Genomic DNA, 17,078 nt, shown 5'->3' on the forward strand with positions numbered 1-17,078 from the left:
ACACATTCAAAAGCTGGCAGAAGGCAAGAAATAACTAAGATCAGAGCAGAACTGAAGGAAATAGAGACACAAAAAACCCTTCAAAAAATTAATGAATCCAGGAGCTGGTTTTTTGAAAGGATCAACAAAATTGATAAACTGCTAGCAAGACTAATAAAGAAAAAAAGAGAGAAGAATCAAATAGATGCAATAAAAAATGATAAAGGGGATATCACCACCGATCCCACAGAAATACAAACTACCGTCAGAGAATACTACAAACATCTCTACGCAAATAAACTAGAAAATCTAGAAGAAATGGATAAATTCCTCGACACATACACTCTCCCAAGACTAAACCAGGAAGAAGTTGAATCTCTGAATAGACCAATAACAGGATCTGAAATTGTGGCAATAATCAATAGCTTACCAACCAAAAAGAGTCCAGGACCAGATGGATTCACAGTCGAATTCTACCAGAGGTACAAGGAGGAACTGGTACCATTCCTTCTGAAACTATTCCAATCAATAGAAAAAGAGGGAATCCTCCCTAACTCATTTTATAAGGCCAGCATCATTGTGATACCAAAGCCTGGCAGAGACACAACCAAAAAAAGAGAATTTTAGACCAATATCCTTGATGAACATTGATGCACAAATCCTCAATAAAATACTGGCAAACCAAATCCAGCAGCACATCAAAAAGCTTATCCACCATGATCAAGTGGGCTTCATTCCTGGGATGCAAGGCTGGTTCAATATACACAAATCAATAAATGTAATCCAGCATATAAACAGAACCAAAGACAAAAACCACATGATTATCTCAATAGATGCAGAAAAAGCCTTTGACAAAATTCAAAAACCCTTCATGCTAAAAACTCTCAATAAATTAGGTATTGATGGGACGTATTTCAAAATAATAAGAGCTATCTATGACAAACTCACAGCCAATATCATACTGAATGGGCAAAAACTGGAAGCATTCCCTTTGAAAACTGGCACAAGACAGGGATGCCCTCTCTCACCACTCCTATTCAACATAGTGTTGGAAGTTCTGGCCAGGGCAATTAGGCAGGAGAAGGAAATAAAGGGTATTCAATTAGGAAAAGAGGAAGTCAAATTGTCCCTGTTTGCAGATGACATGATTGTATATCTAGAAAACCCCATTGTCTCAGCCCAAAATCTCCTTAAGCTGATAAGCAACTTCAGCAAAGTCTCAGGATACAAAATCAATGTACAAAAATCACAAGCATTCTTATACACCAACAACAGACAAACAGAGAGCCAAATCATGAGTGAACTCCCATTCACAATTGCTTCAGAGAGAATAAAATACCTAGGAATCCAACTTACAAGGGATGTGAAGGACCTCTTCAAGGAGAACTACAAACCACTGCTCAAGGAGATAAAAGAGGATACAAACAAATGGAAGAACATTCCATGCTCATGGGTAGGAAGAATCAATATCGTGAAAATGGCCATACTGCCCAAGGTAATTTACAGATTCAATGCCATCCCCATCAAGCTACCAATGCCTTTCTTCACAGAATTGGAAAAAACTACTTTAAAGTTCATATGGAACCAAAAAAGAGCCTGCATTGCCAAGTCAATCCTAAGCCAAAAGAACAAAGCTGGAGGCCTCACACTACCTGACTTATTTTTTAAATTTTTAATGACCAAAACAAAACATCTAAAACCACAGCTTTTGGAAGAGCCACTTGTTCTTGCCCATCTTTTACCTCTCTTTGATTTTGACTTTGGCCTTCTTTTGGGCCTTGTGTTTAAGAGCAGGGTCTCTGAAGACATCCTTGTTGATGACAGTTTTGTCCAAGGGGGTATCCACAGAGTGCCTTGTGGGCATGAGGTGATTGTAGTTATAAACTTTCACAAAAGACTTGGTCTTTGACCTCTGGGTGCTCTTCTTGCCCATGGCAGCTGTCACCTTGCAAGGATAACAGTCAATTCCAGCCACCAGAGAACAGCTGACGGGGCATTCTAAGGTGCCATCATCGATGTTCTTCACAATGATGGTTTTGCATCCAGAGTAGCATCCGGTGTAGTGTCTGGCCTGGACCAACACTACTTTCCCAGGTTTTATGAACTTGCCCGTCTTGACAGCAACCACCCGGGCCTACCTTCGTCTTATTTAAGGGAAGTGAATCTACCTCCTACTTGGTTGATTTTTAAGGCATATGGACTATCTTTTTTTAGCAACACAGATTTTATGCAGTTCATAGTCTTGTCAAATGTTACAGTTTGGACATCTCTTTTGCCCAATTCCTACCAAAAGCTTAATTAGAAGACTTAGCAGTTCTAGTTGACAGCTGAATATATAGTTTTTTTTTTCTTTTTAGAGACAAGGTCTTGCTCCGTCACCAGGTTGGAGTGCAGTGACATGATCGTAGCTCACTGTAACCTTGAATTTGTGGGCTCAAGTAATGCTCCCTACACCTCAGCCTCCATTAAGGATATATTGTTCTTTCATTATCCTAGGTAACTGTTGCTCAATAGAACTTTCTGCACTGATGGAAATGTTCTGTAATTGTGTGTCCATCATTAATAGTCACTAGCCATGTGTGGCTATTGAGCATTTGAAATGTGGCTGTTAAAACAAAATAATGGTACTGAAAATGTTTTATTTAATTTTAATGAAGTTTAAATAGCCACTCACGCCAGTGGCTTCCATATTGAACAGCACAACTCTGTAATTCTAAATTTTATCCCTGAATCAAGCTGAAGTATTTCTTCTTTGGCTTTCCAAAGAATAGCATTTATTGAATAGCAAATTTCTATTTTTTCCTTAATCATGGTTTTAAAACATATTCTCACTTTCTTGGATCTCACTCCCACATCAAAAGATGGAGACTAAAATACCCTTCCCTTGGATATAGGTTGGTCTTTGTGGCTTGATTCTAGCAAATAGGATGTGTTAGAAGTGATACTATGTGATTTTTGAGGCTAGCTCATAAAAGGTGCTAAAGTTGGCTTGGTTGTCTCCCTCTCAGCACTTGAGCTTCCATGTAGGAGTTCTAGCTGCTCTAACACTGCCATGCTGGAGTCACATGGAGGGACCTCGAGAGGTATCTGAAGAGGACCAACTGTTCTAGCCTCCAGCTGTTTGCATCTTCCTAGCTTAGGCTCCAGGTTACTTCGGACCCAGTCACTTTGTGACTACATTTCTGTAAGAGACTGTAAGTGAGAATTGCTTAGCTTAGCCCCTCTATCCCCAGTAAGATAATAATATACAATGCTGTCACTTTAAGCCACTATTTTGGTGTTGTGCAGCGATGGATAACTGGAACACTCTTGTAAAAGAATACTGCAGGAAATAGTTCTATGAAACTTTCTGGCATATTCATTGTTGGGATTTTTGAGTACAAAGTTTACTACATCAATTTCTTTTGAATTTAGTAACAGGAAAATCTATATTTTCTTGAGCAATCAATAGACTTTTACTTTAATACATTTTTGCTTTGGTTGCTATGAAGCTCAAAGCTAAATTTATGTCCCACTTCGTAAGTAAATAGGACCATCAATAATTTATTTCTGTGTGTTTGCTTTTTATTTGGCCTTATCTTACTGTTTTTTAAAAATTTACCTTTTTCCTTTTTAAAGACCTTAATACAGTATATATTTTGTCAAGCCATTTCCAAAAGTGAATGCAAATAATATTGGGCTTTTGCTGAACCAGTGTGAGCTGTAAGATCATCCAGTAGATTAGCAATGATGGCTGAGAGAGCTCTGGAATTTTATAACTCTTCAATGACCTTATTTTATAGGAAGACAATAAGGCTCTGAAAACTGAAGTGACTGCTGAAGTATACACAGCTAGTGAGCAGCAAAATCTCAGCCCAGGAGAAGCTGTGTCTTACTCCTCATTCACCCATATAGCACCCATTGGTCAGATACTGATTCTTTATTAACTGTCAGCTCTGGGTCTGGTTGCTTGAGGATGGGTTGGTGGTAGAAAGATAAATAAGAGTCAGCAGAGGAATTGAATCTCCAGATTATGCCTGGTGGGACATAGTACATGTGTTTGAATATAAAGTAATATATAACATAAAAGAAGCACAGGTGAAGCTTTTTGAATGTTCAGAGGAATGAGAGATCACTTCCAATTGGGCAATCACAAAAGCTTCAGGAAAAAGTGATGTTGAGTTAGGCCTGGAAGGATGGACATGCTTCACACGTGCAGGTATTAGGAGAGATGATGGGGTGAAGCAAGAGAAGATTAGCTGCCGTGAGTTGAATACTGGGAATTTTAGGCCCTGTGGCATTTGGTGGGGATGATATTTTGAGCAGGGGGATTGTGCCACATCTCAAATTACACCAGGCAAGTAGTTGCTTACTATTCTGTTTATGGGATCAACGCTGCCAAGGGCATGCGACCTGCAAATGTGGATGGGAAGGATGAGAGAGAGAGAGAGAAAGAGAGAGAGAGAGATAGATAGAGAGAGAGAATGTTAACTAAAGCTTCTACATAGCTGACTGCTCAGAAAACCCAACACATGGAGTTATGTTCTGAAGTAATTGCCTAAAACCTTTATCAACAAACAGTTTTTAGACTTTGGTATGGAGGAGAAAATTCTGGAAGAGAATCTACAACATTTCACAACACTGCAAACAGGGGGCATTTCAGGACATCCCTGAGGAACACAGCAGCATGCTCAGCTTCCACTTAGATGGCCTTGCATTTCTTACAGCCTCCTTGTGACCACAGGAGCCTGGTGATCCATGGAGCAGTAAGCCCAGCAAAGCCTAAGAGTGGGGCTCTGGAGGGACAGGTCTGTTGTTCTTTGTAGAGATTGATGGATTTGTTACAATTAGTAATAGGTGGCTTTCCTGAAATTCTGCAATTATCTCTTGAAATAGGGAAACCTCTGATCACATGGGTAGGATATTGCTAAAGAGGTGAAAACTTACTTGGGCCATTTAAACAGGTTCCTGCCAGTTTCCTATAAATGAAAGTTTAAATAATCCTCCTTTCTCAGTTAGGAAGAAAATCAATATCTGATTACAGCAGAATTCAATGCCATTCTGCCTGATTCTTCTATGCTTAGAAAACCCACAGAAGGCAGGAGCTCAGACGGATGAACCATGGTGTCCCGACTCAATGCAACTTCTCTTCTGTTTTCCATAGAGTGTTTCCAACAGTGTAAATCAACAATAATCATAGTTGCTATGTTAGTGTTGTACAATGCTGTACAGGCGATAACTTACTTTCACAAACATGTCTTATCTAATCTTCATAAAAATTCAATGAGGTGAATATTGCTCTTCTACTTTTACAGAGGAGAAAACAGAGGCACAGGTAACTAAAGCAAATTATCCTAGATCTTTGGATGAGCATGTATTAGTGATTAGGGTTTATGTCTGGTCTTAGGAGTAGAAGTTCATTTGTGCTCTTGAGCAAGGTCCAAAGATGAGAGGCAGGATTGGGAACTGTAGGTGTAAGGGTGAGTTCAGAGCTGCGTTGGGCAAACATCTGATCATCTAGGGATAGGGTGTCCCCACACAGGGACAATCTTTTACCAGTCTTCTCTCTGCTTGGGAAGGTAATCAGTGGCAGAGACCCTCACATCTGGGAGTGACTAAAGTTATATGTTCAAATCTTTCATTTTTTTTCAAATGAGGAAGCTGAGGTTGAGTGAAGTTAGGTGGCTTGCAAAGACTCACACAACTAACTGGTGATGAAAATGGGATCATTACCCAGTTTTCTACTCTTACACTGGAATTTCTGCCACTGCACCTAGATGCTCTTCCTGCTTTACTCTCTCTTTCGATTAGATAGAAGTGTGTTTACAACATAAAGTGATTGGGCATTTGTTAGGTAAGTGGCATAAAAGTAACAGTTGCTACTATTCATTGAACACCTATGATGTGCTACAGTGTGCTAGATACTTATCATGCATAATTTTTCATCTTCACAAGAACTCTGCAAAGTCTCTCTCTCTCTCAATGTGTATATATATACATTGTATAATATATACATTGTATACATATATACAATGTGTATATACATATACTGTATACATATATACATTGTATACATATACATACATTGTATACATATATACATTGTATACATATATACAATATAAACATACATATACATATGTATGTATATATACATATATACATTGTATACATATATATACAATATATACATACATATACATATATGTATATATACATATAATATATACATACATATACATATATATGTATATATACATATATAAAATATATACATACATATACATATGTATACATATATACATTGTATACATATATACAATATATACAATGTATTATATATTGTATATGTATATGTACAATGTGTGTGTATATATATATATATAGAGAGAGAGAGACAGAGTCTCACTGGAGTGCAGTGGCGTGATCTTGGCTCACTGTAACCTCCATCTCCTGGGTTCAAGCTATTCTCCTGCCTCAGCCTCCCAAGTAGCTGAGATTACAGGTGCCCCCCACCATGCCCAGCTAATTTTTTTTTTTTGTACTTTTAGTAGAGATGGGGTTTCACCATGTTGGCCAGGCTGGTTTCGAATTCCTGACGTCAAGTGATCTGCCCGCCTTGGCTTCCCAAAGTGCTGGGATTATAGGTGTGAGCCACCACGACTGGCCCTGCAAAGTCTGTATTTTTATCTCTGTGAGGATACTGGGACCAGTGATTAGGAGGGACTCGCCAAGACAATTTTGAGCCCGTGCTCTTTTTGTTGTGCAGCGTGGCCTCTGCAATAATTTATCTTTTGTCCTAGAAAACAGAAATATTTGAATTTTTTATGTGGCCAAATATCACTTGTTGGAAATCATTAAAATTCAAATTGTCTGCATTTATTCCTAGAACTACACCTGATTAAAAAGGGAGATAAGGGAGATGAATCAGTTATCGCCTTTAAACAGAGTCTTTAGAAGTCTTGATTAATAAGTACGTTTCAACATGAAGGAAAACCAACATTTTTTTTACAACTATAATTCAAGTTGTATGCTTAAGTAATTTTTTTTTTTTAAAGAGAGATGTTTTGTTTTTAACCCTTATTCCTCCAACATGCCGGCGCAGAGTTCTAGAGGCACTTTTGTATTAATTAGTTCTTTCCTTCAAATTCAAATACCTTTAGAATAGCTAAGGATATTTATCATTTAAATTCAGAGCTTGATACACTTGCTTCCTCTTAGCATCTGTGATATGCTGTCCAAATTGAAAAAAAAAAAAGCATTCTTTTTTTCTTTGTTTCACTTGGAAGGCTTTAGGAAATGGGAAAGTCTGAGCACCGTGCCTCCCAGGAAGGATTTGGATCACCTATGGGCAATATGAATTTTTTTGGGTTTGGGAACCAGAAGGGAAAGGGTGCCAGGAGGTGGAAAAATGGTACTGACAGGGATGTGGCTGTTCCTGGCCAGTGAGCCCTGAAATCCTGATGTGACATAGGTGGCTAATTACTGCACTGTGTAGAGGTGTCATGATGCGTCTTTCAGCATGATTCCAGACACAGCACCTCTGTCATTTGACTCCACTCTTTTAACATGGATCCCCGGCTTCCACCTGCACAACCTCGCATGGTCACATCTCCCACAGAAATGAAGGAAGAGCCTTCTTCCCTGAAACAGCAGGGACTTTCGTGAAGTTCATCATGATGGTGCTTTTTAATTGGCTGTCTTGGCCTTTTACTTGTTTTCTGACCCTTGGACTTGCATTGCTCCCTGGTGCCTGTGGGTTTCCTGGTTTCTAACTGCTGGCTTGATTTTTAACCTACACACTTAACCTGGACTCCTGATATACATGTGATTTCTGACTTCTCATTTGGCTCGGAGCCTTTTTGACTTTTCCCGTTCCCAGTCCTGCCTGTAATTCTTAGACTTGTTGTATTTTTCTACCTGGCTTCCCACCTTGGCTCTGGGACTCTTTGTCAACACCAGTCTTGATCCAATAGAGAGACTCGATCTCATTGGGCAACCAGGTAAACAAGAGGACTGGTGAAGGGGTTGAGAAACTCACATCTTCATCTAGCATTTGGCACAATTCTCATGGCCTTTCTGATCATGGAGTTGACTTTATGTAACAAGAGTTCAAAGAAGGCTTGAACAGAAAAAAAATTTGTAAACAAGAGACAGTAATTGTTATTCTTTCCAGTTGTTGAGTTAGCTACACCTCTGTAAATTGTGACATAGAGTTCCAAATTTATATTGAATTCCTGCGGTGTCCTAAAATTGGGGTCAGTCTACCTTTCCGAAGAAGACCAGACACATTTCTGTGACACAGGATCTTTTATATAGGATTCATGGGTAATAATTTCTGCTTCTCCTTCCTTATTCCGAAAGTGAACAAAAGTCAGTTTTTCACACAGGTAAAGTTACTAAAATTGTGGTAGGTAAAGTTACTAAAGTTGTAGTAACTTTACCTGTGTGAAATCCTAACTTACCTCAATAGGATATTATTAAAGGAAGGAGAATTTCCACATTCAAGATAACTAATCCAAATCAAGATCTTCATTTGGGAAAACCAGACTCAATAATATCAGATCCTGGCATAGTTCTGGCATGTTGTCTTGCAGGTATGTTGAGAGTATACAACTATGGGTAACCTCTTGGGCAAAGGAGCTCAAGATTAATTTCTTGTCATTTTCCACAAATGTATCAATGCATCTACAAAGTAAAATGGGATGGATTCTCAAATGTCAGTTCTTTTGAACCATTGATCTTAAGAATTCAGGTTGAGTTTATTTCTAGAATTTTAACTGATCATGACAGACAAATCTATGAGTCATTGTCATCCCTTAGAAGCTCATGATGATTTTAAGGGCGTGTTGTAACCACTTCTTTAACCAAAATCAGGCAATTTCAGGTGTGGCCCATAAGTAGTTAATTCCACAACGTTGCATTTTTTATGCTCCACTTGCAGCTGATTTGTGAGCTGTAGAGTTTGGCGGGGTTGGGAGTGTTGACCTCAGGAAGGATTTGCGACAGTGCTTGGCAATCACGTGACACACCAGCTATTCCTTCCCATCATTAACTTGGCATTAACTGGACAAGCAACAGGGCACCATTCCAGGTGTGTGTTGAAATTCTCTGGTGTCCTTTGAAATCCTAAGCAACAATTTCCTCCCATTGTGCAACTCAAGAACTCTGATAAACAGTGTGTTTGGCATTCTGTTCCTGGAAATGTCTCTTACAGAGGCCACCTATGGGTGTTCCAGAGTTGACTGAGGGACAGTCAGTGTTGGATGATGCCACAGAGGCTACCAGCTAAGTCTGTGTGGCAACAAAACACATCCTGTATAAGCAGAGACAGAGATGAGCAGGGGGAAATCCAAGCAGGATGTAGAAACAAATTAAAGGATGTATCACTCAGGCAACCAAGGTCATGGAGAGCAGAATAGAGCACCAAGAAAAGAGTTCCTGATAAACCAATGCACTAATTGGAAGTGTTTGTGGTGATGTGAAGAAGGCCTCTGGAGGCCTCCAGGGTGAGTTAAGGCAAGCAATCAACATGTCAAGGTAATTTGTTAGCAGTACTGGCTTTGGGTTAAGGTGTATAAACCTGCCTGTTGTGATGTATGAAGCCTGCTAACCGGAGGAAACTTGGCCATAGAAGGACAGCAGCAAAGTGGCGCCTGGTTGGAACTGACAAGAGGAACCACCTGTACCTGTATCTGTACTTGTATCATCTGCCCCATGAAGGCAGGCCCTAATTACAAACCACTTATCTAGATGGAGGGGTGGGCATGGCCTCTCTATATGACCATAGGATATTTCCAAGTTTCCCTGATCTTGCTGAGTAGTTCTTATGAAAGGATGCTCTCAAAGAGCTGCAAGAGAAATAAAGGCTTTAATGAACGTGCATTTCTACAGGCCAAGCAGACCTAATTTGCCCTCTGAATTCACACCAGCTGTGCACACCCCTCACCGACTCATTCAGACCATACTGGTTGTGCACACTTTTCACGATCTCATTGACCCTGCATGACTCTGCTTTACACTTGAATGATCCCAGGAACCCAGACTGACTGTGCACAGCCTCACCTTCCCATTGAGCCCCCACAGGTTATACATCACACACCGCATTGTCACTCTCACAGTTGGCTCTGTACATTTCTCACTCTTCTGCTAAGCTCACACCCTTCACCATCTTAGTGATTTCATATCCACTTTGCACTGAGCTCAGCTGAGATCACATGGCCCACTGCATTGACTTCACACAGAGTATACAATGCTATGACATCACCCACTCTTTGGCCACTCAATATCTGTTTTTCTATTCTTCCTAGAAATAAACCCTGGTTTTACTTTATGCACAGCTAAGAGACAACATTTCCTAGCCTCCCTTGCATTCTTATAACATTTTGTTATATGATTAAGTTCTAGCTAGTGAGATTTGAACAGATGGGTTTGGGTGGGATTTCTGAGGGTGTTCCTTGAAGTGAGACAAAATTCTGGGGTCTAATCTTCTGACCTTAGTCTTTCCATTTTCCCTCCCCTACCGGCCCCTTTAGTTTTGAAAAGTTAGGTTGGTGAGATTTCATCATTCATCTTGTGACTTTGAGAATGGAAGCCACTTAATAAGAATGGTTGGTCCATAAGTTGGAGGGGATCTGAGATCTTGATAACTTTATGGGGCAAAAAAACCACTTCCTGGGCCTTCTATCTTGACTTCTTTCATGGAAGAAGATGAGCCCCCCTAGTTCTGCTTAAGCCACTGTATTTGGATCTCTGACACTACAGGTGAATGCAATTCTGTTTTCTTTTGTTTTTTGCTTTTTTTGTTTGAGATGGAGTTTCACCCTTGTTGCCCAGGCTGGAGTGCAATGGCATGATCTCGGCTCACTGCAACCTCCGTCTCCCGGGTTCAAGCGATTCTCCTGCCTCAGCCTCCCGAGTAGCTGGGATTACAGGCATGCGCCACCACATGCGACTAATTTTGTATTTTTAGTAGAGACAGGCTTTCTCCATGTGGGTCAGGCTGGTCTTGAACTCCTGACCTCAGGTGATCCACCTGCCTCGGCCTCCCAAAGTGCTGGGATTACAGGCATAAGCCACCGCGCCTGGCCAGGTGAATGCAATTCTTACTGGTGCAACCCCTCACCATTCCACTGAGCTCACACTGACTATGCATGTGCTTGTCATCCCCTCAGTCTATGTGTACTCTGTATATTGTCATTTGACTGGGATGGTGCATATGTGGAACAGCTGTCTTTTACTTTTTTAAATGCTAAGAATAGCCTCTGAACTTTTCTTTTGACTTAGTCATATAAAGTAAGATGGATCAGACTCTCTGAGGTACATAAATCACATTCTGTAAATGTTAATGGGGAGAGACTAACCCAGTACAACACAAGTTGTACACAGGAATCAATACTCAGGTGATGCAGAGAGATGTTAGGATCAATGGTTCTTCCTTCCCTGAGTCAGCACCAAATCATGTCATGATGATTACTTGTGCATCATGGAGGCTGGGATAGGGTCTTCAATGGCAAACGTTGCCATTCCTTAGTGTAAATCTGAGTCTCACCCACTACACTTCCCAAAAGACTATACTTGAAAAAAATTTGCACATTAATATATTTTCCTTACCTTGCAATTTTCCCTCTAAAAATCAAAAGAATAAAACTCAAGGTAGGGAGATAGCAACTGGAAAGCAGGAAGTAGAAAGATGGGCTCACACGAGGGCTGCCCAGTACAGGAATATGGTGTAAATGGTGCCCCCTGAGGGTGCAAAGTAGTGTTCCAGCTTATTCCCACCTCCACCTCATCTTCCATCCCAGCTGTTGTCAGAGGCTTTGGACATGGCCATGGTGACTCTGGGTTCAGTGCCTCCTTATCCTTTTAGCCCATTCCCTGGTGTTAGCATGGTGGAACAGAGGGAGGGGTCCTATCGAAGGACAAGTTTTCAGGTAAATGGTTACCACAGCAAGGACTATTCAGGATGCAAAAAACAAGCTTGAGAAGAGTGTGCTTTAGATAGGCAGCTGATACCTGGGCATTAAAATCACCTTTTCTTGTTTCATCACAACTAAGAGGCATGACTTAAAACCTTTAAGAGTAGATTTAGTATAAAAATGAAATGATATTATGTGAAACAAAGCATTCTTCGGTTCCTGGACTCTGCACTTCTAGGCCTCTGCCCTTCTTAACTAGTTGAGGTACCAGAGGAACCATAGGATGTAACTCAATGACCCCCTTTATAAGACTTTTGATGACTGGCTGTGACTGGCAGGTGGGGGCCTGTGACTCTTTGGCAGCCTCAAGGCAGTTCGTCATACTTGGGGCTCAGAGGAAGTCACATAGGTGAGTCACAGTCACCCCCTATTCTGCTCTTTATGGATTCTGCTTGGATTGGCATTCACACAGCTATCATTTCTCCGATAAATAACCTGTGCTAATTTTTCAGTGATGGACTTCACATCTCCTTAACCTCTGTAGTCCTACTTTCTGCCCACTTTGCCTATTGCAGCCTTTGTGTATTATTTTTATCATTTTTATTTTCATGTCGTACTCTATAATAAAGAAGCACTTGCTTCAGTCTTCATTCTTCCCAGTCTGTCCCATATTGTCACCTGTGGGTAAGAACAAGTCACTTAGCCCCTTGAGCTTCAGTTTCCTCATCTGTAAAATGAAGGTAAAGCATGGCCTGAGGACAAGTAGCTCAAGTAAGTCACCAGCTGATAAGTGATTAAATCCAGGTCTGCATCCAGGTCACCTGTTCCCCTCTCCAGTCTTTCCTATGACACCAATAACTCACAGCTTGTTGTGAAATCAGATTAGATAATGTGCTGAAAGGCATTTATGCTCTGAAAAGTGACATAAAGATCTTTGCAATTATTGCTAGGGATTTATGCTCCTTAACAATCCTAGTGACAGAGTGAGGCCTCTGCTCTTAGAGAAAATTACTTTCACTGTTCTGTTTCTCCCACAAACCTCAGGGGAATGCCTTTCATCTTTGTAAAGAGTAACTAAGACTTAAGAGACTTTAAACTACAATTGAAGAAGCTGCTGTTGGCCTTTCCCGGTGTTGGAATCTTCTCCGATCTCACTGTGAGCTGGAGTTTGTTCTCCTTTGCCACCAGGAACCACAGTAATAATGGCATCCCCTTTAGATATTCTTTCTCTCTCTCCCCCCATGTCAAGAGTCACAAGGCTTCCATACTCCTATTTTATATCTATGTGACTCAGAGCCAAGCTCAGATATTGTTGATTTCTGATGAATGAAAGTCCCCCAGGGAGGAAGATCCTGAAGAAAGAATAGTTTGGGCCAGGCGCAGTGGCTCACGCCTGTAATCCCAGCACTTTGGGAGGCTGAGGCAGGCGGATTACTTGAGGTCAGGAGTTTGAGACCAGCCTTGCCAACATGGCAAAACCCCGTCTCTACTAAAATACAAAAATTAGCCAAATGTGGTAGCAGGCACCTGTAATCCCAGCTACTTAGGAGGCTGAGGCAGGAGAATGGCTTGAACCCAGGAGGCGAAGGTTGCGGTGAGCTGAGATCGTGCCACTGCACCCCAGCCTGGGTGACAGAGCGAGAGTTCGTCTCAAAAAAAAATAATAATTTGAAGAGACAGAGGCAAAGATGATCTTAGAAACAGTACTCTTTCAGTGGGGACTTCATGAAGAACTAGTTTATGAAAGGAGATAATGTAGATACTAGCAGGAGAGGCATTGTGTTGTCACAGAGGAATTAACACTATCCATGTGGTGGGGCCTTCAGTCCTAGTGTCCTGGGCTGGTGGGTGCTGATGAAGTATTTCCCAAACCCCAGATGTGGCACTGGGGTCCAGAGCAAGGTCCCCATGGTGCCTCCTGGGGATGCCCCTCCTATTTGTCTCAGGTCCTAGCACTATACCAGTGCTGTCTACACGGAGGCGCTGGCTCTGTCTGCTCTCTTTCTATCCAGGAACACTTCAGGGGATCTAAGCAAGTTCTTGAGAGGAATGAGCTTCATTAAGAGGGTTTGACCAGTAGAAATAAGAAAATTGTAGGATTTTTAAAACCAAAGAAGTCCTCAGAAACCTTATAATTGAAAGCTCTTGTTTTATAGAAGACAACAGAGGCTCAGAGAGGTTAAGTGACTTGTTGAGGCTTTTGCAGCAAAACAGTACCTGTGTGAGGATGATAATGCAGGTTTCTTGATTTCTAATTAAATGCTCTTTCCTACTGAATCTTTTTGTAATCAGGAGGAAGACAGGCTTTTGATGATTATAAGAGGGTTAGGGCAAATTCAAGAATTACCTGATTTATTAACTGGCAGTAGTAGCCATTTTAAAAGAAAATGGCTCTGAGATAGTTTTCAAAAATGATTGGGGTCACAAAAATGCACATATAAATTGTAATGTCCCTGTCTACCTCTCCCAGTGCTCTTCATTTCTTTTCCTGTTTATGATCTCACCTTCTTAATAAACTGAAGAGCACAAGGAAATACCCATAAGAACCTCCCTTGCATGATGACTTTTCTTCTTCTTTTATTTTGGTTCATAGACATGGGTTCTAACGAAACCTCAGAAAGGAAGAGAATAGTAAGGCACATTTTCTTTATCTTAATCTCTGCTAACTGATTTCCTTTGTGGCCGGGGAATATGGGCCTGGGCTTATTTCCAAGGCTATGTGTAACCAAGAACTAGAAATGGAAATCTTAGCATGTGTTCAACAGTTTTCTTCTTTTATTTTTAAGTATAATCTATTTAAAAGTATAATTCAAATAAATTCAACTAGCATACGAAATTATAATATTAATGCACATTTTCACCCAGTAGTGTATTGAAGGTGACCCATATGGGCTCACAAGAATGAATTGTTATTCAGTAATTATTAGGAGCCTGTTAAATCATCTGTGGGTTGAAATTAGACATAGTGGTATAGAGCATTTACACCATGGAAATCAGTAAGTGCTATAAATCAGGGCCTTTTCTGTTTTTTAAATCAGTGAGCCAGCTTGCCAGCACAATACATTTGACGTAGAGAATTTCCACTGCTCAGAAGTAATCACTGTTAATTTTCGATGTAAACTTCTAGAAAAATGATTATTTACATACTAGTGCATATGCATGTATTATTTTAATTCATTTATAGAAAAGAATCGTTTTAGAAAGTGTCTTGAGAACTTTCCATGTCAACACATGTGGATCTAATTCACTATTTAAAATTACTGTATAGTAAGTTATTATATGTTATGCCATAATTTATTTAACCAATTTCTTAATGATGAATGTCCTTCTTTGAGTTTCTACAAAAGTAGGCCCTGAGACATGGGCTTGGGTACAGACAGTTTATTTTAATTTATTTTATTATTTATTTATTTATTTATTTTGAGATGGAGTTTCACTCTTGTTGCCCAGGCTGGAGTGCAATGGTGCGATCTTGGCTCACTGCAACCTCTGCCTCCCAGGTTCAAGCAATTCTCCTGTTTCAGCCTCCTGAGTAGCTGGGATTACAGGTGCAAACCACCACTCCCAGCTAATTTTTGTATTTTTAGTAGAGATGGGGTTTCATCATATTGGTCAGGCTGGTCTCGAACTCCTGACCTCAGGTGATCCGCCCGCCTCCACCTCGGAAAGTGCTGAGATTACAGGCATGAGCCACTGTGCCCCGCCAGACAGTTTATTTGGCCTGAGAACCCAGGAAGCACAAGTGAGACACTGAGTAAAGTGAGACAGGGAATTTTGCTTCTCTAAATCAGGGTCCAAAAAAGGTCCTCACATTTCATAGGTTTATATGTCTCCTAAATCACCTTTAATTTACTCCCCATTTGTCACTTATTTTCCTTGAAATTTATGGAGGAAACTGGGTCATTTTACTGATTGGATCTCCATGACATCATTTAACATGCTCCCATAAATTATCGTTGAATCTCAAGGTAAAATTTTTCCCAGTTCAATAAATGTAATAAAATAATGATGTTGATTGTTAAGCTCCATTTATTTTTATTCACACTATTTTTATAATAGATTTTATGTTTTAGAACAGTTTTAGATTTACACAAAAATTGAGAACTTAGTACAGAGATTTCCCACATACCCCCTCAGCCCCTCCTTCTGACAATTTCACCTCTCCTTAACATTTTACTTTAGTATGGTACATTTGTTACAGTGAGTGAATCAAAACTGATACAATGTTATGAATTAAAGTCTGTAGTTTATTAAGATTTCCTTAGTTTTTACTTAATATCCCTTTTCTGTTCCAGAATGACATTCAGCATACCACATTACATGTAGTTGTCAAGTTTCCTTAAGTCTCTCTTGGCTGTGACTGTTTCTCAGGCTTTCCCGGATGATCTTGGCCGTTTTTTTTTTTTTTTTTGAGACAGAGTCTCACTCTGTCACCCAGGCTGGAGTGCAGTGGCACAATCTCAGCTCACTGCAACTTCTGCCTCCCGGATTCAAGCGATTCTTTTGCTTCAGCCTCCCGAAGAGCTGGGACTATAGGCTCAGGCCACCATGCCCAGCTAATTTTTAGTAGAGATGGGGTTTCACCATATTGGCCAGGCTGGTCTCAAACTCCTGACCTCGAGAGCTGTGCGCCTCGGCCTCCCAAAGTGTTGGGATTACAGGCGTGAGCCACGGCGCCCAACCAATCTTGGTGGTTTTAAAGAATACCGGTCAGGTAGGTTGTAGGACGTCCTCCTATTGGGATTTACCTTATGTTTTTCTTACGATTAGACTTGGGTAAGGGTTTCTAGTTGGAAGATACAGAGGTAAAGTGCCATTTTCATCACATGACATCAAAAGGACAACCTATCAGCATGGTTTGTGACTGTTGATGTTGACCCTGACCACCTGGTTTAGATGATATTTGTCAGGTCTCTCTACTCTAAAGTTCCTCTTCCCGCCCCTCTTTTCCTTACTTCTGCACTCCTTGGAAGAATGTCCATGTGTGCAGCTCACACCTAAGGAGTGGGAGTTTGCCCTCCTTGCTAACTGACCCTCCTTGGAGATTAAGTGTGTACATAAATTATTTGGAGCTCTGTACTGGATATTTGTCTCTTCTCTCCATTTGTTTATTCAATCATATATTTATATCAATACTGACCATGGATATTTATCTTATATATTGGATTATAATTAAATAGTACTTTATTTCATCGCTTAGTT

At 40.4% G+C, this 17,078-nt stretch overlaps 1 pseudogene; it reads right to left on the reverse strand.

The window, feature by feature from the left end:
• Positions 1–1,672: 1,672 nt before the first annotated feature.
• LOC101142563 (large ribosomal subunit protein eL27-like) lies at positions 1,673–10,065 on the reverse strand (annotated as a pseudogene).
• Positions 10,066–17,078: the final 7,013 nt, after the last annotated feature.

The sequence above is a fragment of the Gorilla gorilla genome, chromosome 1 (assembly GCF_029281585.2).
Source record: "Gorilla gorilla gorilla isolate KB3781 chromosome 1, NHGRI_mGorGor1-v2.1_pri, whole genome shotgun sequence".
Classification (NCBI taxonomy): Eukaryota; Metazoa; Chordata; class Mammalia; order Primates; family Hominidae; genus Gorilla; species Gorilla gorilla.